Source organism: Mustela erminea, chromosome 4 (genome assembly GCF_009829155.1).
Source record: "Mustela erminea isolate mMusErm1 chromosome 4, mMusErm1.Pri, whole genome shotgun sequence".
In the NCBI taxonomy this organism is placed as follows: domain Eukaryota; kingdom Metazoa; phylum Chordata; class Mammalia; order Carnivora; family Mustelidae; genus Mustela; species Mustela erminea.
Genome location: NC_045617.1, coordinates 107477825 through 107504224, shown reverse-complemented (window position 1 = coordinate 107504224; position 26400 = coordinate 107477825). Strand labels below are relative to the sequence as shown.

General features: G+C 34.3%; 1 protein-coding gene and 1 non-coding gene across 2 annotated transcripts in view; both read left to right on the top strand.

The window, feature by feature from the left end:
• Positions 1-26400, top strand: part of EYS (eyes shut homolog) — a 1637266-nt gene that overhangs the window by 170364 nt on the left and 1440502 nt on the right. The gene's annotated exons all lie outside the window — the stretch shown is intronic.
• On the top strand, positions 20930-21032 carry LOC116589549. Its single transcript, XR_004285323.1, has one exon. It is a non-coding gene; the product is annotated as a U6 spliceosomal RNA (small nuclear RNA).

Genomic DNA, 26400 nt, shown 5'->3' with positions numbered 1-26400 from the left:
ATTTGTACAGATAATACATTACTATGTCATACGTTAATGAACTAAATGCATTAATGTCATAGTGAATAAACCTGAAATTGACCCTCAGACATAAAAAGTAGTCAGGATCCAAAATCTCTTGAATGGAAAATTACAGCTGTGTAAGAAAAACTCGTTTTATGGACAAATGTAGCACATTTACCTGAGTTATCTGAATCTCCAACATGTACTTAGATTAGACTGGGTTTATATGACCTATCATAAGCATGTATACATAAGGTATGTAAGGGGGGTGTGATTTAGCATAGCATACATATCAAGACTGGTAATATTTGTACTGTAATCTGGTAAGACTGTATGTCCATCAAGAAGCTTAGATATAGGTGGGGCGCCTGGGTGGCTCAGTGGTTTGGGCTGCTGCCTTCGGCTCGGGTCATGATCTCAGGGTCCTGGGATCGAGCCCTGCATCGGGCTCTCTGCTCCGCAGGAAGCCTGCTTCCCTCTTTCTCTCTCTCTCTCTCTGCCTGCCTCTCTACCTACTTGTGATCTCTGTCTGTCAAATAAATAAATAAAATCTTTAAAAAAAAAAAAAAGAAGCTTAGATATAGGAAAGGAGAATCTACTCTGGGAGGTTTAAGTAGAGAAAGATTTATTAAATAATATTAATATAGCAATAGTCTCTTAAAAGCTAGAAGTCAGAGTCTATACCTCTACAGACAAGAATCATGTCCAACCACACCATAGTGGCTCCAATAGGACAAACTCAAAAACCAAGCATGAAAAGAGCAGAAACAAAAAGCCAATATTATAAAACTCAAGACTGGATGCTACACATTCTGTCAGTGTTTGTTGAAAATTATAAAAACAAATATGTCTGTCTGGCTGCCTGACGCTTGTATGAACATTGCATCCCTGTTATGTACAGTTGCCTCCTCTGGTTGCTCACTTCGGAATTCAAGTCTCCCTTGGACAGCTGATTGGTAGAACCTGAGTCAAATGCATAAACCCAATGCAGGGCACTCTAAACATATGTATTTTTTTTTAATTTTTTTTAAGATTTTGTTTATTTATTTGACAGGCAGAGATTACAAGTAGGCAGAGAGGCAGGCAGAGAGAGGGGTAAGCAGGCTCCCTGCTCAGCAGAGAGCCCGACACGGGGCTTGATCCCAGGACTCTGAGATCATGAACCTGAGCCCAAGGCAGAGGCTTTAACCCACTGAGCCACCCAGGCGCACCTAAACATATGTATTTTTGTTTATTTGTTTTTAACTTCTACTTTAGGAAGCAGGACACCTAACATGGGTGATTATAAAATGTAAGGTGTGTGTTCAAAGCTGTAGATTGACTAGAGACTATCAGAATTATTGAATAGGGTTTTGTTGCCATGTTTTAGAGCTAATACTGGCCCACAGAGCTTATGAGCTTATGGAGTCAGGACAGAATGAACAGGGTGATGAAAAGGCTGAATAATGATTAATAGACTTTAGTTGTAGATGATATTTGCCTTCATATGTATTTTTTAAAATTTTAAAAATATTTGTAATATAAATAGTTAAGTGACTGATTATAAATCCTGAAGCCAGAATGATAATAAAGCTTATTGAGCTGATTTAGTTTTTTGATGTTTTATAATAAAGCTGACCATTAATAGAATATTATAAATATAAGATAAATTTATATGAAGAGATTTTGACATCTTTTTAAAACTTGATATTGAAGATGCCACATGCTATATTATAGAAAAAGTTCTGTTTGAGTTTAGTTCCATCAATTTCTCTATTCAGATAAACTAATGTTCTGCCTCTTCTTAAAGAATGAAAATAAATAATCCTCCCACATTTCCTAGTTTGATATAGTTGCCCGAAAATTAAATGAGATGTTTGTTTCCATTCTCAATAACTGTCTTAACTTGGGCTTGTATACTTTCATAAACATTTCCATTCTCTTCCCTATGTTCAGAGCATTGCTTTTGTGACTATCTCCTATCTTTTATCAATGACCTTATTTTATATTATTCTTTTATTAAGCTCTCTCATATTTTGGAGGAATAGAGGAAATTGGAGGATGTAAATTATATATAAGTACCATAAATATTAGATTTTTTCTACCCTAAGTAGAATATTTAAATACATAATATTCATGGTCTTTTCCAAATCTATGAATAATCCATCATTTTTATTATGCAATCTATATCCAAAACCATCATTTACCTAGTAAAATTTATCTTTTTAATAATTTGGTAGGACTCAAATATATTAAATGGGCAGAATCAACTTTAGTTACTTATTTCCAATCTATTTCACATGTTTATTTGCAAAGATTCTCTCATACTTATTTCTAACACCAGTAGGTGCTTCCATAAGTATTTGTTTCAAAAAATTGTAATTTATTAATCATTCTTTGAACCTTTATAGGATAAACTTATGAAATATGCAAGATATAATTCCTGAATATAAGAACTTATTATAGTAGTTATCCTGTGCATAATAAGGTATAATTGTCAATTCTGTATCTATGTAAGTGTGTGTATGTACATCTGTGTGACAGAGAGGCTTTTTAAGTTAGATTAATTTCAGTTTCTTGGCTTTCTTTGAAAGGGTTAAGTGTTTGATAGGAAACCCGTTGCTGCTTTGTTGAAGGGTATGCATAAAACAATTAAAAATATCCCATACTTTGTAGAAAGTGGGTTTTGTTTGTTTGTTTTGGTTTTAGGGTTTAGGTATTCAGATTCTCCAATATTTAACCTGAATTAGGATTCACCTGGCTTATTCACCTGGCTGAATGATAGGCACCAAAGGGAATTGTTAAAAATGTATGTTCTTGTGCTCCATCCAGATAAATTATGATTTCTTACAGCTGGGATGATTCCCTGGTGGTAAACACTAGTTAGACTGCTGCATAACTCTCCTGCAGACATTGTGTTATGGCTATGGCTAATTATTTTGCCAAGTCTGATCCTCTCAACTTGAGGCAGACTCTGGTTAATACCACTGGCTAGTGATGCTTAGATAGTATTCTTTCTTTTTTATGTGATTAGACATTTTTCCCCAACTCTAGATAATTATCTAGAGTTGGGGAAAAATTATAATATTTTTATATATATTATATATTTATTATATATATTATAATTATCTTCCAGTGGAAAATTACTATAATGTAGAAAACTGAGAATGAATATTATAGGACTATTTATGATAAATATTTTTCTAGCAATAATAAAAAATTGGAGCTTTATAGTCTTGCATAAAGCACAATAGGCATGCTTCTAAACCTGCACTTCTTGATCATAAGTGCTTCTGAAAAGACAAGGTCAAAGTGTTGGCTGCTGAGACATGTATAGAAAATTTCTAGAAGAAGCAAGACCTTAAAAAAATGGGGCTTTGTTTCCCATTTCTACATTTATGATCTGTATATTTATTAATAGATCAAGGTAAATATATATAATTATAATTTTTTATGTTTAAGTTCATTTAATTAACATATAGTATATTATTAGCTTCAGAGGTAGAGTTCAGTGATTTTTCAGTCTTATACCCAGTGCTCATTTAATCACATGCCTTCCTTAATTCCCATCACCCAGTTACCCCAGCCCCCTACTTCTTCCCCTCCAGCAACCCTCAGTTTGTTTCCTATGATTAAGAGTCTCTTATAGTTTGTCTTCCTCTCTGATTTCTTCTTGTTTTTACGTTCCCTCACTTCCCCCGTGATCCTGTTTTGTTTCTTAAGTTCCACATATGAGTGAGATCATATGGTAATTGTCTTTCTCAGTCTGACTTATTTAACTTAGCGTAATACTCTGTAGTTCCAGCCTCATCATTGCAGATGGTGAGATTTCACTCATTTTGATGGCCGAGTAGTATCCCATTTTGTGTGTGTGTGTGTGTGTGTGTGTGTGTGTGTGTGTGTGTGTGTACCACATTGTCTTCATTCATTTGTCAGGGGCTCTTTCCATAGCTTGGCCATTATGAACATTGTTGCCGTAAACATGGGGTGCAGGTGCCACTTCAGATCACCACATTTGTATCTTTGGAATAAATACCCAGTTGGGTTGTAGGGTAGCTCTATCTTCAACTTTCTGAGGAAACTCCATACTGTTTTCCAGAGTGGCTGCACAAGCTTGCATTCCCACCAACAGTGTAAGAGGGTTCCTCTTTCTCCTCATCCTTGCCAACATCTGTTGTTTCCCTGACTTACTTATCTTAGCCATTCTGGCTGGTGTGAGGTGTAATCTCACTGTGGTTTTGATTTGTATTTCGCTGATGCCTAGTGATGTTGAGCACTTTTTCATGTGTTTATTGGCCACTTGGATGTCTTCTTTGAGAAGCATCTGTTTATGTCTTCTGCCCATTTCTTGACTGGATCATTTGTTCTTTGGGTGTTGAGTTTGATACATTCTTTATAGATTTGGGGTACTAGCCCTTTATCTGATAAGACTTTTGCAAATATCTTTTCCCATTCTATTGGTTAACTTTTACTTTGATGACAGTTTCCTTTGCTGTGCAAAAGCTTTTTATTTTGATGAAGTACTAAAAGCTCATTTTTGCCTTTGTTTCCCTTGCTTTTGGAGACAAACTTTCAGTGTTAATAATATAAATAAAGGAAATCTATAAAGTGTACTGATAATAATTGATAATAAACTATAGCTTATGAGCTAATTATGGACTAGATATTTCTAAAACTTAGATCACTATTGAATATCTGGTATATTCTCATTAATTTCACTACAAAAGTGATATATTCTTCAAAATAAAAGGATCAAAAGCACTGATATATGCAATTTTAAAATATTTAAGGAGACGATGGAGTACATATATTTTGAGGTCCATTTATTTTCCAAACTATCAAGATTATTTACTTTTTTTTCTTAAATATTTTATTTATTTATTTGATAGAGAGAGGCAGTGAGAGAGTGAACGCAAGCAGGGGGAGTGGGAGAGGGTGAAGCAGGCTTCCCACCGAGCAAGGAGCCCGATGTGCGGCTCAATCCCAGAGCCCTGGGATCATGACCTGAGCTGAAGGCAGACACTTAACTACTGAGCCACATAGGCGCCCCAAGATTATCTACTCTTAAGTGAATGCCCATGTGCATCAAATTCTAGCTGTCTAAAAAAACAAAATAAACAATCTTACCCTTGTTTAAAGGTAGTGAAAGCAATCTGTATTCAGGTATAGCTGTGGGTTTGGAGATAAATGATAAATTCAGTGTTTCATAGGTGAAGTATTAATTAACCCTTATTAATATACTTGGCTTAAAAAGGAGAAGACTAATGGTAGAGTTTTCACTAATTTTCCACAATATGCTCTGGTAAATAAGTAGATTCAAAAATTTCATGCGATATATAACAAAATCTGGGAAGACCTAGGTCTATTTTAATCTGCATTCTTGAGATTTGAGTGTAGATGATCCAGTGGAGATAGCCAAAGAATAGAAGACTGCAGATTGAAATGCAAGTAACCCAAATCCCCTCTGGTTAGTTTAAGCACAGGAAAGTTGCCGGAAGATAAAATAAGCTCTCAGAATTAACAGAAAGGCTTGGAAAAGACACCTGGGCACTGTTAAGAGCTAAATCAAATACAGAGATTTAAGGACTGGATACAGGATGGGTTTTCTGACATGAGTAGTCTTCTCTTTATACATCATAAGACTCAGTATTGGGAGGAAACATCTGACTTTATAGCTTAAACCACTAACCATGGGAGGGCATGTCCCTGATGTAGGCTTAACTTATCACGTTCAACAGAAGAGACAGTTCCTCAAAATAATATTGGAGTGTTTTCCAGAAGGTTGCTGTGAAGAGCTTCACAGCTGGAAAACAGCAAACATTTTGTACACTGGTAAAGCATCTGATTAATGCACAAGTTGATGTCCACTATTTAGAAGAGCTAAAGGAATAGATATTAAAATTTTCCAAGTGAAAAATTTTGACATCCCACTTATGATTATAGAAAGAATGCAGTATAAATTAGAATTAAAAAAACCTTAGACTCAAATCATGACTTTAAAACTTGTAACAGTTTGATATTGGGCAAATAATTTAACTTCTTCACACTTCTTTTTATTAACATATAATGTGATCCTTGTCTTACACAATTCACAGCACTCACCATAGCACATACCCTCCCTAATATCCATCACCCAGCCACCCTATTCCTCCCCCAACCCAGCAACCCTCAATTTGTTTCCTGAGATTGAGCCTCTTATGGTTTGTCTCCCTCCCTGGTCCCATCTTATTTCATTTTTCCCTCCCTTCCCCCCATGGCCCCCTGCCCTGCCTCTCGAATTCCTCATATCACAGAGATCATATGATAATTGTCTTTCTCTAATAGACTTATAACCTCTTCAAATTTCTTCAAAGACAAATATTGTATATTAATGTGTCTTATCTATCTTAAATGAGTATTAAATTTAACAGTATGTGGGAAAAATATTTTGTTAATCACTATGCAAACCATAATTGAGTCTATTATTTATTTAGAGGTTATGTATTGGCCTTTTATTATACACATAAAGAAGTCCTTTTAGGATGCTCTGGATGTTTGCTACCTAAACATTCACTTTCGGAGGCATGGTGAACACAGTGACATCATACAGCTATGGTCTCTGTTTTGTTATTTTTGTGCTCACCTAGTAAATATTTAGATGACATACATATATGTCTTTTCAAAATGCAGAAATTTAAAAAAATTTCTTATCAAAATATAGAAACTTAAAAAATAACCATTAACTAAACTTTAATTCTTTCATTCCACACTATAGTAATAGGTAATGTGCAATATAAGGTAACAGAACCTGAATTACATAAGTATCATTTTCTGCTCTTAAAATGATCCTAATGCATTTTGAAATGTTGTTGTTCTCTATTCTTTAAAGATCAGTGAAGTGCAAAGTTCTTCAAGTAAATTCACTCCAAAGAGTTGATTATAGTACTTGGTAACTCTGAGACCTAGATTCAGTAAAAGCTTTCAGGTTTTAGATAGTAGAAAGTAAATAGAAATATAATATTTGGGAAAATGGATTAATAGAGTAAAAGAACAAATAATTTGATTTGATAGAATAAAAGTAGTGACCCTTTTCTAAAAAGTCCTTATAGGAAAATAATTCTATAGAAGTTCTAGTTTAGCTTTTTCTTTCCTTACTTTTGTCCTTGGGTCCTTTTGTGCTTTTTTTATCCATTGTTATTAAAAGTATTTTTAGAGAATATATAACAAAATATTTTTCCTTTACTGTGAGTATCATGTGGTATACAAATAATCTTAAGAATGTATTGTGTACTTTAGAAAAATTTGTAGTATATTATTATATAGGCAAAATATGAAAATTAATCAACAAAAATAATAAATATCACAAGAAGCAGTGATTATGTGCTAGTGGAGTTTAAACAAAGATGATTTTTAATGAAAAAGGAGTGAACACATTATGGAGGAGTCCCCATTTTGGTGGGGATTTGAAATATTTTTAATACTCAGAAACAATGAAATAGGAAGAAAACGAACTCAGGAAAATGAAACAATAGACATAAGGGCCATTGTGTGGTAATGGTAAAATAGGGCAAATATTTGGGGATCTGCAGGTAGATCTTTGGAATTGAGCCATTAGTAGGTAGCTGTCCCACCTCCCTTAACTTTACATGTGAGCAGTAGTCACAGAGATTGTGTGAGCTGTCCAAGGTCAGTCTCTACAGATGGCAGAGCTGGAAAGCCACCTGTGTATCTAAATTCTAAATTAGCATTAATTTTTCTACACCCTGGATCAAATTTTAAAGCACAGAAAGATTGGTGGGAAAGCATTCCCATTAATAGTAGTAAAAAACAGAAGTTATGTTGAGTGTTAAATTCCATGCAAAGATTTATCATTTTTACTGATCAGTCACACAGAGCCAATAGAGTATGTGAATAATCAACCACTTTGGCTTTGTGTGACATTTTTCTAAACATTAAAAATGATTTTTTTCATTTTTTATTACTATTTGATGTTCCTATTCCTATGTGACCATTTTACTTTCTAAATTTACATATACATACAAAAACACATGAACCATTTTTTAATTATTTATTGAATCTATCTCTCAGGATAGGATATTTTTTGCTATGCTGCTCAAAGACAAAATCTCCTAAGAGTAGCACCACAGACTTTTTTTTTTTTTTTTTTAAATTCTCACTCACAGAAAATATGCTGCAAAACAGTGGGAAGCTCTGAGGCAGCTTTCCCCCCACTTAGTGGATCAGTAGTCCCAGCTGCTTCTATGTATTGTACATCCATTTCTAACTACCAGTGAGGAAGAGGAAAGCAGTGGTCAAGCAAGAACACTTTTTTTTAAATTTTATTTATTTATTTGACAGACAGAGATCACAAGTAGGCAGAGAGGCAGGCGGGGGGGGGGGGGCGGGAAGCAGGCTCCCTGCTGAGCAGAAAGTCCGATGTGGGGCTCGATCCCAGGACCCTGAGATCATGACCTTAGCCAAAGGCAGAGGCTGTAACCCACTGAGCCACCCAGGTGCCCCCAAGCAAGGACTCTTAAATGCTTCTATCCTGATCTGGAGCACAATATCACCCCTCACTTTTCCTTGGTCAGAGAAAATCTCCAATGGCTTCACCTTACTTCAAGGGGTAAATGTATAGAAGGATAGGAAACAAGTAAGCCATCAAGATCTGTCACCTATATTTTGCTTTAAAATTTTATGGACAGATAATTTAAATCATCCTGCTGACTTTTAATCATCTTGCATTGATGTATGATATTAGTTATCAGGTACCCAGAACATCATAAAAATTTTTTATTTTCCTCTCCAGTTTGTATTTCTCTAGACAGGATTTTTCTACTTCTGTTCATTTCTGTTTTTTCTTAATTTTTTTGAAAAAGGTTTTTGTTGTTGTTGTTGTTTGTTTGTTTGTTTGTTTTTAAGATTTTATTTATTTATTTGAGAGAGAGCAAGCAAGCATGAGTTGGGGAGGGGTAGAGGGAGAGAGAGAATCCCAAGCAGATGCTACACGCTGAGCATGGAGCCTGATTCCGGTGGGGAAGAGTTCATCTCAGGACCCCAGGATTATGACCTGAACCAAAATCAGGGGTTGGATGCCCAACTGATTGAGCCACCTGGGCATTCCCACTTTTTTTCTTTTTGAAAAAAAAAGTTTCTTTTTTTTTTTTTTTAATTTCTTTTCAGCATAACAATATTCATTGTTTTTGCACTACACCCAGTGCTCCATGCAGTCCGTGCCCTCTCTAGTACCCACCACCTGGTTCCCCCAACCTCCCACCCCCTGCCCCTTCAAAACCCTCAGATTGTTTTTCAGAGTCCACAGTCTCTCATGGTTCACCTCCTCTTCCAATTTCCCTCGACTCCCTTCTCCTCTCCATCTCCCCTTGTCCTCCATGCTATTTGTTATGCTCCACAAATAAGTGAAACCATATAATTGACTCTCTCTGCTTGACTTATTTCACTCAGCATAATCTCTTCCAGTCCTGTCCCTGTTGCTACAAAAGTTGGGTATTCATTTTTTCTGATGGAGGCATAATACTCCATAGTGTATTTGGACTTTAGAGAGATTTTTACAATTATATCATTGTGCAAAAGTTTACTAATTTCAGTTAATTTCAGGTGGTAAAAAATACAGAGAAATTATTCCTTTAAATTTTAGCCATAAGTATATGGGAGATTCAGGTTTCGAGAAATTCTCTGTAGAGATTTTATTATATCTCCTACATGGGCACAGTTTTATTAATAGTCATTTATCACATTTTGCCACAAAACTTCTCTGTAGTTACCAGGAAACCAAGACCATGTTACTTTTATAGTATCTGATAGGAGTTTTATTAGTTTTTGACCTATGCAAGAAAGACATTTTTCACAGTCTTTGAAATTAGTTGTTGGTCAGAATACATATCTCCTTCCCCACCATCAATACATTGTGACACATGCTGTATTTAACATGGAACAGTTTTTCTCCTTTGAGATTAAAGCTAACTACTACACAATGGAAAACGCAAATAAATGTTCATCGTACCCAACTTTCCTAGAAACTTTAATTCCCACAAAAAACAATTCAGATTTTCAGAAGAGGTTCACCTATAACCCAGGAAAACTGAAAATTGTGGAAATTCAGAATTAAATTACTTTGAATTAAAAGTGGTGTTTTTTTCTCTATTGCATCAACTCTTCTTCCTTGCTTTCAGTCCATTCTAATCTTTTTCCCCTGTTAAATTCCAACTATATATTTTTTTCCTATAACTTATTTCAAAGTGTTATCCATATAAACGATGATTTTTCACTTTTAACTTAAAAGTTATTTTCACCAAAGCGGTTCAAGTAATGTATTTGCTCACTAAATTTTGAAAATTATGGGCATAGATTATTTAAAAATGTGTAAATTAGTATGCTTTGCTTTTCAAAAATGAAAATGAAATGAAAGCTATGGTAATATCTTTACCAAAATGTCACTTCATGCTGGAAAAATTTGTGATTTCTCTTTTGTACTATTTCAAATGACCAGTGTTTTTGATTTCAGAAGGAAACAGTATTAAAAGAAATAGGTTATTCTTCATGACATTAAATACCCATTTAGATTACTAGCTGTGCATAACTTTCAACTATTTTTAACTGTATGAACTAATTTGTACCTTCCATTACAGTCTTGAAGGATGTTACAGAATAACTAATTCTTAACACAATAACTTAGAAATCTAACACTTGTAGTTCCACTTCCATCAATTTCTCATTGTACTAAACTTTAGAAAAGATTTCTCTACCAGATATTTAAAAGACAGGAATTTTTCTTCTTAAAATTAACATTTCATTCCATTCTACCAGCAGTGTTTCTGTGGGAACAGATGTCAGATGTCATTTGGAACTTACTCCACTCCATCCTGCATAAATTAAATTCCTTGCTTCTTCTTGTACATTAACTGGGAATTTATCAAGAAGAGATAGAGGTGAAATGTTTATGACCAGATTAAATGTGTTTAATTACATCTGTTTTATCCCCTCAAATATCTTATCTTTTAATATATAGGCCAACCAGGCATTTCTGTGTGCCTTACACATTTTTGCATATATGTGTGCACATCTGTATGTCTGTGTGTGTTGTGAGGGACTGATTAGGAATCAACTGACCAAGTGATTTGAAAATGTTCTAAGAGATTAAAGTAAATCTGTCTATCAAAAGAAATGCTACCTCTGTATATTTTAAAGGTTTTTTCCGCAGTACTTTTTAGAACTTTTGACTTATATGACTTCATAGATATAAGGAACTTTTAAGCTTCCAACCTTAAGATTTCTTTTAAATCCTAATCTTTTCAGTGAGATTAGGTTTTCTGAGAATTGAGTCTGTGATAGTAGCATTTTTATTGTAGTGGGGGAGATGCCTAGAAAATCAGAGAAAAAAAATGGGACGTTAGAAAATTTAATAATAACTCACAAAAGAAATGTTTCTATTTATAATTTTATGCCTAAAGTTGTATATCATGTGTACCTCTCCAGAGTACTGTTATATTAACCAGAATTTTCTTTTGCTTATACTTCCATGAATCTATTTCATAAATATAACTATGGCCCAAAATGACTTATGTGTTGAAGACTCTCCTGTCTATCTCCTGTACTATCCTGTTTTTAGTGAAAAAAAAGAAAAAAAGAAAAAGAAAGAAAAGAAAAAAGAATGCCCAGATAAGTGGACTGCACAGTTCAAACCCAATGGTCCACTGTTTATCTCAAGCTGTATTATCATCTAGGTCATTAGTTTTCAGTGGTTTCCTTTCAATATGTCTGGTTTATTTTGTTTTATTTTGTTTATTTTTTTATGTTTGGACTTCATTGCATTTCTTTAATTTGTATGATATTGTCTTTCAGAATAATGGGGACTTTTTCACCCATTATTTTTTTCAATTTTTTGTTTTTGGACTGTATTCTTTGTCTTCTTTTTCTGGGATGTTTATGGTACAAATGCTAATACTTTTGTTATTATCCCACAAGTCTCTGAGGCTCCATACTTTTTTTTTTTTCATTGTTTTTTTCCTCTTTATTCCAAAGGATACTTTCTGCTGATCTGTCTTTTCTCTGTCATCCTCATTCTGAATTGTTTACCCAGTGAAAATTTTTATTTCAGTCATTTCATTTTTTTGGTTGTAAAATTTCCATTTAGTTCATCTCTTTTATTTCCTTGCAGAGACCATTTTTCCATGCATTTCAATAGAGTTAGTTCTCTATTACTGGAGCATTTTTTAATGTCTACTTTAAAGTCGTTGTCAGATAAATTCAACCTACCAACATTGTCTTCTGTTGATTGGATTTTCCCATGTGCGTTGAGGTTTTTGTTTTGTTTTGTTTTGTTTTGATTCTTCCTGTGTTGAATAATTGTAGACAGAGTGATGGCCATTTAAAATATCATTGGGATAGTGATCTTTGTTAAATCCTGTTGAGAATATTGTTCTGTTGTTGTTTTAGCAAGAAGTTGATCTGGTTAGGTCTACCCATCTGGCCTTTTGTAAGTTATTCAAAGGTTCTGTTGTACTACTAAGATGTGTCTTGAGTGTGTACCAGCAGTAGACAATCTGGGATATGAGTGGTGTTCTGTTTGTTAGTCAAATTCTTATATTTGGTATGCGGAAAAGGATCAGACCCATATTGTGCAGCTTAGAAGTAAGTCCAGGTGTTTATCAAAAATTTGATGATGTCATTTTACTGGCCTCCCTCTCTGTCACCTCTCTTGTGTGTTCTCGTTTCCTGGAATCTCCTTTTTCATTCCTTTTGTCTAAAATCTGGGATGTAGTTACAGTATTCTGTATTTTAGTGATTGAATATCTGGGATCAAGCTGCAAAAAGGGCAGAGAAGGGGAAAGAAGAGGGGCAGTAAGTAGATGGTCCACCCTGTTGGAATCACAGCTTTAGCAAATAGAAAGTTCTGCTTTCTCAGAGATCTAACTAGCACAGGTTAGCGTTACCATCAGCCGCTACCACCCCATAGAATTGCTTAGGGACTAATGCACAGATTAAGGAAAAAAAAAAGAAAAAAAGTGAAAAAAGTGGGGACAAGGGTTTCAGTATTTTATCTGATCATTAGGTATCTTCTTTCCTACTCTGAGTCAGGTATCTTCTGTAGCTCTCACCGTCTTCACCCCAGTGGTCCAACACTTGAACATCTCCCATGTGGACTTCCTCGTGATTCTCCTAAGGGGTCTCTCCTCTAACAATACAAATAATTAAATCACTATATCATGAATGATGCCATTCAGTTATCAACTCTTCTGCAATAGTAGCCAGTTCAGTTTGCTTATTATTCGTATAATAAATGCTTTTTTAAAATTTTTTTAAATTTAACATTTTTTTTTAATAAATACTTTTAATGTGGGCTCTGAGTGGTCTAACCCTTTATTTCCAATACAGTCAAAGCAATCACACAATAAGTTTTTTGTTTCTTTGTTTCTCTGTTTTTTGCTGCTCTGGGTATTTATCGCCCTAATTTCTGGTGTTCTTATAGATGGCTGGGAGATATGATTTACAGGGGAGTATGATTTCTGTTTTTTTTTTTCCCCACATTGTTTTCCTCTCTTTTATCCTAGATGAAATATCTCCTATAGGATTCTACTGCTGTTTTAATGAACCGAGTATTACTGTGTTACATAGGGTAACCTGAAACACAACCAGAGGCTCCAGTCATGTCAGGCTTGTACACATTGCTGATATTCAGCATCCCCATGTGTTCTGTCATCTCACTGTGGGATGGTATGACACATGTCATTTCTCCTGCATTGAAATGTCTCTCAACAAGCTCAATTCTGTGCACCCCCCACCTCCCCTCCCTGACAGTCTGCTAGAATGTTTGATGATTTATTATCGTTATTACTACATTTATCGTGCATCAATAAGCAAGTTGTAGGAAAGAGATATAGATTAATTCACTAAAAAATACATTGATACATTCTCAGTGAAATTGCCTATTATTCAAATGTTAATGCAGTATTTATGGCAATCACAACAAAGTAAAATATCTCTGGCTTAAAAATAGTAGACCATTAAACTGCATAAATGTCTGAGATCTCTCTGGGGAGTGTTCAAATTGAGCTGCCAAATCCAGCTGGAGGGGAAAAAACAATCTGAGTGTCTTTCTTTCTTCCTTTCTTTCTTTCTTCTTCTTTTTCTTCTTCCTCTTCTTCTTCCTCTTCTTCTTTTTACAGAGTACATCATTACGGAAATTGTAAGCGATCAAGAATCACAAATGTATGTTTTTTAAATATTTTATATAGATTTTATAATACATGTAAACTTTTTCTTTTCTTTTTACAAAATAAGCATGATCAATAAGATCTCTCAAACTAATATTGTTATAAAACATAAAAATAACATCGGTAACATGTTATGCTGGTATTATTTTAGAATTCTTTTTAATGTAGAAAATATTAGTAACTGGGTAGCTCTAAAGAAAAATAGGTATAGACATGGTAGAAAAGAAAAATAATTTTAGACAAAATTAGAGATTAAGAAGAGGAAATGTATTCTTTTTTTTTTTATTTCCAGCATAACAGTATTCATTATTTTTGCACCACACCCCGTGCTCCATGCAATCCGTGCCCTCTATAATACCCACCACCTGGTACCCCAACCTCCCACCCCCCGTCCCTTCAAAACCCTCAGATTGTTTTTCAGAGTCCATAGTCTCTCATGGTTCACCTCCCCTTCCAATTTCCCCCTACTCTCTTCTCCACTCTAAGTCCCCATGTCCTCCATGCTATTTGTTACGCTCCACAAATAAGTGAAACCATATGATAATTGACTCTCTCTGCTTGACTTATTTCACTCAGCATAATCTCTTCCAGTCCCGTCCATGTTGCTACAAAAGTTGGGTATTCATCCTTTCTGATGGAGGCATAATACTCTAATCTCCATTTCTTCTAAGGGTTACATAGGTGCTATTGTGTCTGATAATTAGATTAAAACACATAATGAGATTATTGAATGGGAATGTATTTTCTCACATAGTTCATCCTTTAAAGAATTTTTAAGTGTTCATCATTTACTATATAATATTCTCTGCACTGGAAATGCAATAGGAGATGATAATACAGTTATAGTTCTGCTAGAGGTCATACTCTACTAGAGGAGACAAACAGTAATCAAAACAACAAATAGATCACCAATTAGGGATCAAAAGGTGATGCTGAGAAAATAAAGCAAGAAAGGGGGATTGAGTATGGGTGTCCTATATGAAGGCATCTTGGATAAGTTGACACTAAGAAGAAATCTGAAGGAAGTGAGAAAATAGGTATCTGAAGAAAGAGACAGACACAGAAAACACAGGTTCTAAAGCAGGTAAGCATTTGGCATATTCAAGACCAAGCAAAGAAGATTATATACCGGGACATAAGTGATCAGGAGAGAGAAGGTGGTAGGAAAGCAGGTTAGAGAGGTTGGGGGAACTTTGTGGTCTAACAGAGTACTAAGTACTTTAGCCTTTACAATGAAGTGAGAAGCAATTTTGAGATGCTCTGATTTCTATTTTAAAAGACCATGTATCTCCAGTTAAATGAATAAATGACCACAGGTAGGCCACAGCACAAACTAAGACATGTACATTCCAAGTTTCCTGAGGCTGGAGCAAAGGAAACTGGACACTATTCTTTAAATGTAGTAGGGGGTCACCTGGGTGGCTCAATCAGTTAAGTGTCCAATCTTGATTTCAGCTCAGGTTGTGATCTCAGGGTCACGTGCTGGAGCATGGAGCTTGCTTAAGATTCTCTCTTCCTCGTCCTCTGCTCCTCCTCCTCCTCTCTTTAAAAAAAAAAAAAAAGTAAATGTAATAGACTTTGAGGTATTCTCTGATGATTATTAAATTAGAATTAAGGAATATGGGAAATGTCCCTTTTTACTTCCAACTCACCATCACAGAAGATAAGGTTATGTGCATGGGAGGAGATAAAATATTCTGAGTTTCTGTAATTGCTTAGTTTTGACATTAACTAGGTGGGGGTGAGGAGAAGGACAATAGTTTGACCTCCTTGTTTAAATTTTCTCATCTGTAAAGTGGGAGTAGTATTACTGTCTGATGCTAATATATGCTAGTAATGCTCTGTGATTTATTGTTGTTATTGTTACTATTTATCTTGCTGATGAAATCAGATTTTTAAGCTCATATTCTAAGAGCTAGATGCCAAATTATGATATACAAGATAACATAATGAATTGCCCGTATGGAACCTTTTAGAAATAATATATTGTTCTTTACTCTTGTGACCATATACTTCCATATTGCAAAGCTTATTTTCAAGTGTGCTCTCAATTATTTGATTAAAATCATTAAAGCCACCTTTATCACACACCGAGGAGATGTGATGTTGGAAATTTATATTAGAATTTGGGAACATAGTAATTATTTAAATATGAGACAATATCAAAAACATTAATATGGTTAGATCACTTTTAATAATAACAATAGAAATTAGGCACTGTGAGTCAAAAACTTGAGAACTAGTTTAAATAAACAGATGCTGCTGCTGCTATTAGATGCTGATGAAGGTATAAGTCTCATCATTCACACAATACTCTAGGCACTATAGTATGGAGGCATGAAAAGCCAAAACCTGAATAATAGCATGTATATCAATTGTTTTTCTGTCATATAGAAAATATTTTTCATTGATCCTATGAAATGACCTATAATCTAATGATCCAGGATCATTAACAGGTTCTAGTCATAGAAACTAGATTTCATATCTTAAATTAACAATCAAAATAAACTTATTTAGTAAACTTTTCTACACTGTTTGTTAATATGTGGTCCAATAAATAGCCATTTGGAGTTTGGTAATTAAATCTAGTGAGAGTTTTCAGATGCTTAGGATAAAAATAAAATTGATGTTCAAGGATTTATGCTGGAGCACCTATATGGCTCAGTTGGTTAAATGTTTACCTTCTGTTCAGGTTATGATTCTGGGGTCTTGGGATCAAGCCCCACTTAGGCTCCCTGCAGAGGGGAGTCCGCTTCTCCCTCTCCCACTGCCACTCCTGCTACTAATGCTCTCTCTCTTGTTCACTCTCTCTCTCTCAAATAAATGAAATCTTAAAAAAAAAGAATTGATGCTATCTAAGCTGCTTTTGTCTTTTTAAAAATACTTTTTAAAAAATGACATAACATGGATAGATTCCAAAATAGGGAAAAAAAGTCATTCGAATCCAAGTTACAACATTTTAGGTTTTTGGTTTTTTGGGGTTTTTTTTTAATGGTTACCAGAAGCACTAGTAAACATATGGATTGAATATTCCATTTGAATTTAAAATGTTACAACTTCTAAATATTACAAGGAACATCATTAGTAAGTACTCATCATTTAAGGACTTGGTTCTGAGGCTTTAAGAAAGGCAGACAGCAGTCATTCCCAATGCATTTTTAGTAAAGAACATTTTCCTTTTTAAAATCTGGAGAGCCTATGACACAACTTATTTATTTGCCTCATCTGCAGCTTAGTCACAGGCTTCAGTTGTAAGAATAACGAATCAGCTATGGAATACTTATTTTAAAGTACAAAATTACCCTGTGAACTATTTGCCTGTTTTCACATTATCACATTACATTTTCTCCAGTGAGACCTGGGATTGAGAGAATAATTCCTGAAATAGTAGAGATTTTTAGTTCTCTTCTTTTCACAATTTATTCTAGGCTTTTGATTTAGCTGTATGGTTATAACATTAGAAATGTATTTGAGGGCGCCTGGGTGGCTCAGTGGGTTAAGCCGCTGCCTTCGTCTCAGGTCATGAACTCAGGGTCCTGGGATCGAGTCCCGCATCGGGTTCTCTGCTCCGCGGGGAGCCTGCTTCCTCCTCTCTCTCTCTCTGCCTGCCTCTCTGCCTACTTGTGATCTCTCTGTGTCAAATGAATAAATAAAATCTTAAAAAAAAAAAGAAATGTATTTGAAAATATGCTTGTCACAGGATATGAAATAATCTTTTTTTTTTTTTTTTGAAGATGGCCTGGAAGCACATTATATACCTCGCCATTGTTCTTTGATATTTTGAAAGGTGTTGTTGTTGTTGTTTTAGTTTTTGTTTGTTTTGAGAGGGGGTGGCTCAGGAAAGGACAGAGGGAGAGGGAGACAGAGGATCCTAAGCAGGCTCCAGGCTTTAGCTGGAGCTGACACAAGGCTCAGTCTCAGGACCCTGAGATGGTGACCTGAGCTGAAATCAATAGTTGGTGCTTAACCACCTGAGCCACGACGCTCCCCAGTATTTTAAATGTTTTGATTGAGAAATGTGTGTTTGTGCACATGGTGGGAGGTGGAGAGGCATCTCCAATATGAATGCCAGGAGATCCTAGTAACACATACTATGTTTTAGCTGCATTCAGAAAAGACAATATGAAGGAATGAGAGGATGTTGAGGGTAGGCAAAAGAGAGAAAAAGAAAAAAATATATATATATATTGGTAGGGACTGTTTCCCAGTGACTACGAAGCTTCTGTTAGGCAGATTGACTCACTGTGGATATAACTATAATAATTGATAGAAACCTACATTGAAGCCTACATCCAAATAAAATGCTTTCGTTTGCTTTGATTTTGTTCTCTAGCATATCATAAGACATCAATAATAGAGTAACGCCACAAAATGACAGTCTTTTCTTTATTCAATAAACACTTATTGATGACCCAGTTTTCTTGATGTCTTGCATATCTCTCCCTACACATTTTCATATTCATCATATAGACTTGGAAGATCATTTATACCATCTGCACCTTGGTTTTATTACCACCAAAGTGAGAATAAACATAATAATTATAACATAACACTAACATGAGGAATCAATGGAATAATCTATTCATAGTGCTTAGTACACACATAGGCACATAGTTAATATGATAGCTGTCATAAGTACGGGTTAATACCATTTCATGAACTGAAGAAAATGAGGTTAAATAAAATAAAAATAAGTTTATATATCTCACACATGCTACTCATGCATTTGAAAGCCCTTCATTCTCAGTGGATTGGGAGGAATAAAAGATATGGGAAGTAAAAATGAAAAGAGAAGTGTTTTGGTAGGGCATAGTTTCAGTTATGTCAAGGTAAGTATTACCCCAAGTATATTTTTCAGAACTCAAAAAATAAAATAAATTCTGTTGTTAAATAAATTCTGCATTATTTTGCTCTCCCGAAAATTTGCAACAAAAAAAGAGTCCATTAATGGCCCTGAGATTATGAGATAAAAATGAACACCAGAAGCAAAAACAACAACAAAATGTTTAACACAAGATTTGCAGATTTAACAAACCATAAATATCCATTCACCCTACTACCCTAAATCCCCTTTTTGGAGGGGAGGATGGCATTCAATCTACCGATTTCTAACTTTAGGAAAATGCTGAATGCTGGTAATATGTAATTTGGAAGACAAAAAAGGAAGAAGAGGAAAAACAATTTTCTCATCCTTAAAACGTAGTTCAGGAGAGCAGTAGAGAAAAACTATGAGAAAGTACATATATGCAAAGGGCTATAGAGATGTGGAGACAAGAATAACAAGCTGAGGTAGCAGCCTCTTCTGAAACCAGCAGTTGTATGTGACTTGTGATTGTGAATGAAATATAAATTCATTTTGGTTAATACCTGGGTTAATAATTATCCATATTACTGTTACCTTCAACTCATGGGTAAATTAAAGTTGGCTACATATTACAAATATAGGTAAATTCAGATAGATATTGAACTTGGATTATATCTTCCACTGCATATTTTTTTTTAAAAAATAAACAAGATCAGAATATTCTGATAAGTTTTATTTTCTTTTTTATATGTTAGGTTTTTTTGGTTTTTTTTTTTTTTTGGTATGTTTTGATCTGTTGTAGTAGCAAGTTCATGTACGCCTTTTAGCAGTACCATCTATAATGTACTGACATGATTCTAATATATGATAAACTTAGATTCTCATCACTGTTCAACAGGAGATCAAGGGAATATTTTAATAGGTAGAACATTTAATAAAAGTGTGGCAGCAGTGTAGTGTTCAACATTTTTATGACATTATTTCTAAATATTTATATTATTTTTATGCTAAAGTAATGGAAATTTAATAAGCCAAATCATTTTGATCAGACTCCAGTATGTCTAAAGACCATACATATAGGAATAATGAAACACATATATCTGGGTGATGAATATTTCAATATGACCATAGCAAAAGATAGATATTACAGAGGAAATAAGTTTTTATAATTAATGTGGAAATCAAGCTATGAGTATATTTATTATGGAACAGTATGAACTTTTTGAATAAAAGTAATATGAACAAATAAATTATTTAAGGAGATATTTCTAGTAGGTTTTTAAAGAATGATTTATGTGCTCATTTGCAGGTAGGGTAAATTTTAAGCTCTCTCTAGCAAACTCACTTGGTCAAATTCTATTAACAACAGAACTCTATTAGAGAAAAGAAGATGTACTAATCTGTGTAAAGAGACAAAAATAAATGTTGCAACAGTGATCTCTCCTAATAAATATCACTGTTCACATGACAGTTTCACAATATGGTCATCTGTCTTAAGAAGACAGAAATATATATGTAATGGTAATGATCCCTCATTGACCCTCTTTTTTAGTTGCTTTGCTGTAACTCATGGCTAAAGTTAATTGGGAAGTAGCCAGCCTTCCTAGGGATGAGCTTCATCTGTCTTACATGACAACCTGTACCTATTGCTGTTCATCAGAGCAAGGCTTAAATAGGCTCCTCTCAGCACAGGTCAAGGTGTGGAGGCAGAAGAACTGTAACAATGATAGGGAGTGAACTTACACTTATTGACTCAAAAATTATTTTTAAAATAAAATTTTTCAGCTCATTTAAACTAAAAAAAAAATCCCCAAAATGAAAAAAAAAAATTTACTATTTCTCTAACCTCCCACCCCCTGCCTCTTACCACCCATCTGTTCTCTGGGGCTTGTTTTGTTGTTGTTGTTGTTGTTTTTGATTTCACATACAAGTGCTCGCTTCGGCAGCACATATACTAAAATTGGAACGATACAGAGAAGATTAGCATGGCCCCTGCGCAAGGATGATTTCACATACAAGTTCATTACATGTTATCATCCTCTATCTGACTTATTTTGCTTACCATAATGCCCTCAGGGTCCATCCATGTTGTTGCAAATGAAGATTTCCTTCATTTTTATGGCCAAATGATATTTTGTTATATATATACATACACGCATGCATGCGCACGTACACACACACACAAACACACACACACACACACACACACTTATCCATTCATAAATCAGTGGACACTTAGGTTGCTTCTGTGCCTTGGCTGTTGTTAGTAATGTTGCAGTGATCATGGGGTACATATATATATATTTTTCAAATTAGTAGTTTCATTTTCCTCAGATAAATAGTTAAGAATAGAATTGTTGGATCATATGGTGGTACTATTTTCAATTATTTGAGGAGCCTCCATACTGTTTCCATAGAGGCACCAATTTACATTCTGAACAATGCAGAAGATTCCCTTTTCTCTATATCCTTGTTATTATCTTTTTATAGCACCAATAATACTTGTTATTATCTTTTTGGTAATAGCCATTCTGACAGGTAGGCTACTAAAATATAAACTATATTATTTGGGAATAAAAACTAGCAAAATAAGAAGAAATCCCACAACCATTGGTCTAGGAGAAACTTCCATAATGGCATTGTGAGTTCTTTATTAAACAAACAACTCTCTCAAAATTGTCTTCAAGGCATATAGCAAAGGGAGAAACTTCTTTCAACTCTTAGTAAGAAGGGGCAGAGTCTTGGCATTTGAGCATGTTTGCTCCCTTACCTTCTCTTTCCTTTCAACCCAGTTAAGTGTGATAGAAAGTCATCAGAATAAAAGCTCCTTCTTCCTATAATTCCCATTCTAAAGTTACAGTTTCATCCTGGCATGGGCAGGCCACCAATTTCTCTGGTCCCTGCAGCTATGTTGCAAGAATTTTATTCCAACAGATACTCTATTCTTTGCAGGGAGCTCTCCTGACCCCCTCAACCTCCATTCGTAAGGTGGAGGCTCTTCCCCAGGTGAAGCAGGCTGAGAATACTGGGTCTCCACCTCTGAAACCACAGTTTACTCATAGAGTTTGATCATTTCATTCCAAATGGAAGAAAGCTAGTAGCTACTAAGGCACTCAATGCCTTGCATGTAGAACAGGGATCTTAAGAATCCAAGAGAAACAGGTCTCTGTCTCCTTCCTCATCTTCAATGCAGAAGGACAGAGGTTCTAACTAGGTGGAAAAGTAGTCCATAACAAGAGAACCATCAACGGTTTTCTTAGAAGGGTGTGACTTTTGGGGAGAGGTGGAATTCATACATAAAGATGTGTGGAAAACATTGGAGATTTTGGTTGAGTGTAACTGAGAGGGGATAAAATACAAGACCAGGTAGAAGTTGAATAGAGAGAAAAGTAAAAGTTACAGCTAAGAGGAGCCCTTCTGAGGTTGGAGAAAACCTCAAGCCTGGTAACACTTAGCCTCTGAAAGGAACACAACTTTAGTTGGATCATAATGTGGAACAGTTTATATCCCCAGAATGTTGTTGAAACACCAGATAATCAGCTAGCACTTAGTAGAGAACAACTCATTGATGTGATTCCAGTAGTGGCAAATCATTCAAAAACTAAATTGAGAGATTAGAAAAAAAGATTCAGAGTGCAGTTAAAATTTTAGTCATAGTTAGTGAAACTATGTCAGGAAGACTGTGAAAGTCCAAGTTTATAACCCCTGAGGAGAAACATCAAAGGCTTCACACTGTAAGGGAAATAGACTTCATTAAAATAGCTCATCCAAGTCATTAAAGAAGTAGGCAAAGAAATAATAAAGACAAAAATGCCTGAGTTGGGAGGAGTGTGAATCATTTAGAGTTGCTACAATATTATCTAAAATGTCCAGTTAACAACAAAAATTTAAGACATGAATAGAAGCAGGAAAACATTACCTAAACATACAGGGAAAAACAGAGAATAGAAACTGACACCAAGAAGGCCCATATTTTGAAAAAAAAAAAATGTACACACACACACACACACATTAAGAAAAAGAGAGTCTCAAAGACCATTTATTATTTGTTACCATCCATATGATGTATCCAAAAGAGGAAAATCTATAATTATAAAAACCTAGGTGCATGGTTGCCTAAATATGAATTATATGGAGACTAAAGACTCATAAGTTCTTTTTATGTTGACAAAAATATTCTAAGTTTAGATTTGTGATAATAATTGGATAGATTTCTGAATATGCTGAAAAACCCCAAATTGAATAGGTAAAGTGGTATATGCATTAGATTTCTCAATAAGACTGCTAAAAATGATATTTAGTAATTTTACACATAAAGTTATTTTTAATAACGGAGTAGACCCAGAGGTGCCCTGGTGGTACGGTCAGTTAGGCATCTGCCTTCCGCTTAGGTCATAATCTCGGGGACCTAGGATCCAGTCATTAGGGAGTTTGCTTCTCCCTTTCTGTCTCTCTCTGACCCTTACCCTGCTTGTGTTTACTCTCTCTCTCTCTTTTCTCTCAAATAAAGTCTTTTAAAAAAATAATGGAGTAGAGCCATTGTGCAGGTAATCCACTTAAATGTTTATTTTAAACTCTCCATAGGATTTTTGCTGATTGGTAAAATATTTAATTTTTTTAAAAAAATTAACCTAAAGTACACTTTATATTTGATCCTATAACTTTTTTATTGCATGTGGTTCTTTTTAACAAAGGGTATTAGAGAAGCAGGAGTCCATACTCTGTAAAAGCAATCCCTAAAATACAAGCTGACACCTGATTTACTCATCCTTTATCCAAGCAAGATTAGATAATCACAGACAGACCTTTGAGAAATACCTTCCATCTATGTTGAAAGAATCAATCAAGTGTAGAACCATAAATATGGCACATAAGAACAGAAGAGTGATTCTAGGATTTCCTTAGTTGATAAGTAGAAATACAATATATTGTGGATGGGAACCCCCGAAATAGTTCTGTCAGAAGGAGCAGAAACTACAGATGAGAAACTTTATGAAGAACTGTAAAATGTAGTTATGTTAAAAATTAGACCAAAGGAAAAGAGAAAATGAAGTGATTCTTGGTAAAAAGCAGTAAGATCTGGGTCAGATTATGAGTTCTGAAATACACCCAACTCTGTAATATCTATAAACTTCCCATTTGTTACTGACTTTCTAGTGCAGAATAGAGAAAGAATAAAAGTATATACTAAGAATTAGGACATTAGGACATGATGTGAAATGTTGCTAATGTAAAATAATAATTATGTGTGTAACATGCATGAAGAAGATTAACAATAAAGGCACAAATAAATGGCCACTTTAATTCAAATAAATACCCTAAATTTATCTAATTCATAATTCATATTTAATGTCTTCTTTTGATGGTGCCATTAAGGAGGAATTCATTAAACAAAATGAATCAATAGTGATGTGCAAATTTTAAAGTTTTCTTGTAAATAAAATTGCATTTCAAAATCTTTAAACTCAATAAAAACAATTATTACGTACCATTTTAACATGAATCTGATACTTTCTTCAGATTTAAAGGTGAATAATTATTAAGAGAATATGTCTTTGTATATTTATTTTTAAATGTTTTAGGAAACCACTATCAGGAATTTAAAGTAGATATTTTAGAGGGAAAATGTGTTACTGCAGTTTTGGAAAAGTACAATTTTAGTAAGCCTATGATGTTCTCAGTTCTTTTTTGATCCATTATAAGAAGAACATGGCAGCAGTTTGCAGTTCAGTAATTCTTCCAAGAATATTTTGTCAAGAATATTAATAAAATCCTTGTACTTTTATTTCCATTAAACCATGTAACTGACCTCCCATAGTAGTCTCATAATAGCAACATTTCTGTATATCTGTCCATCTCACTTTTGCTATTATAACTTGGATATTTCCTATTCTTGTGTATTATTAATCACATCGAATGAAATTGTGTAGGAAATGAATTGTGTAGCCAATATGTAGTTATCTTTACCATTGTCAAAACCATTAATACTGGGAATTCTTGATCTGTGGTTTAATTTTCTTTTTGGAGGAGTTCAAGATAATGAGCATGAATATGGTTATCATATTAATAATAATAGCAAAATTATTTTGGGTTATTAATTTTTAAGTGCTTTCATGCATGTTATTACACTTAAATACTCTTGTCCTTTCTCTGTGGCTCTCTCAATCTCACACACACACACACACACACACTGAGGAGGCATTAGCTTTTGTTTTACAAATGGGAAATCATGATTAAAGAAGTCTAGTAATTTGAATAAGATCACAGAATAAGTATGCATCAGACCTGGAGTTCAAAGCCAGGAATTCAATATTCAATATTCAATATTCAATATTCAATATTCAATAGATACCAAAATCCGATGTTTTCAGAAAAAGCATGATGATGTTGTTAAGGATGATTTCTTCTGGCAAGGGATACAATGAAATATTAACACAAAATGGGTGAAAATTATTTCTAGTGTTATTGATTAGTATATTGATGTGCCCATCCTAAATACTATACTATGCTATATTATAATAATATTGGATTTAATATTAAATTGTAATATTTTAAAAGGATCATATGGCTTTTTTCTTAATCATCTGTATATGATACTATTTGAATGTAGAAAATATAACAAAGGAATTAGAAAAATATGAACAAAAATAGCTACCTGCCTTTTATAAAAGAGAATATTCACATTGTTAGTCTTGAAAGTTCTGTGATTCTGAACTATGAATGACCTACATAAATAGAACTTTGATATAAAATAATTGTTTCCTAACATATAGAAATATAACTAAAGCTATTATATTATGAACTGATCTTGATAATTGAAAGAGAAATGTAGCTCCAGGGTTTTACAAGACTCTTTTTGTGATCATTAGAAATATTTTAGTAATTTTTACTGTCTTAGTTTTTACTATGTTGTGACTCTTCCTAAAATAGCAACTACGGGGTGCCTGGGTGGCTCAGTGGGTTAAAGCCTCTGCCTTTGGCTCAGGTCATGATCCCAGGGTCCTGGGATTGAGCCCCGCATGGGGCTCTTTGCTCAGCAGGGAGCCTGCTTCTCCTCTCTCTCTCTTTCTCTGCCTACTTGTGATCTCTGTCTGTCAAATAAATAAATAATTTTAAATGGCAACTAACCAGTTAGATGTGATAGTTCATTCATCAAACAGTGCATATCATACACCTTTCTTTCATACCTATAAATCACTTCATGTATGATTACTAATTCAGAAAATGAAGAATTTATATGATAGTATCCCAGTATTAATAATAGGACCTAAACAGAAGAATTTATTAATTTTAAACATTTTACAAACATTGCCATATTAAACTTTATGGGTAATCTTAGATGAACATACCATTGCATGGACATACCATTATTATCACGGCTATACAGGTGAGGACACGTTT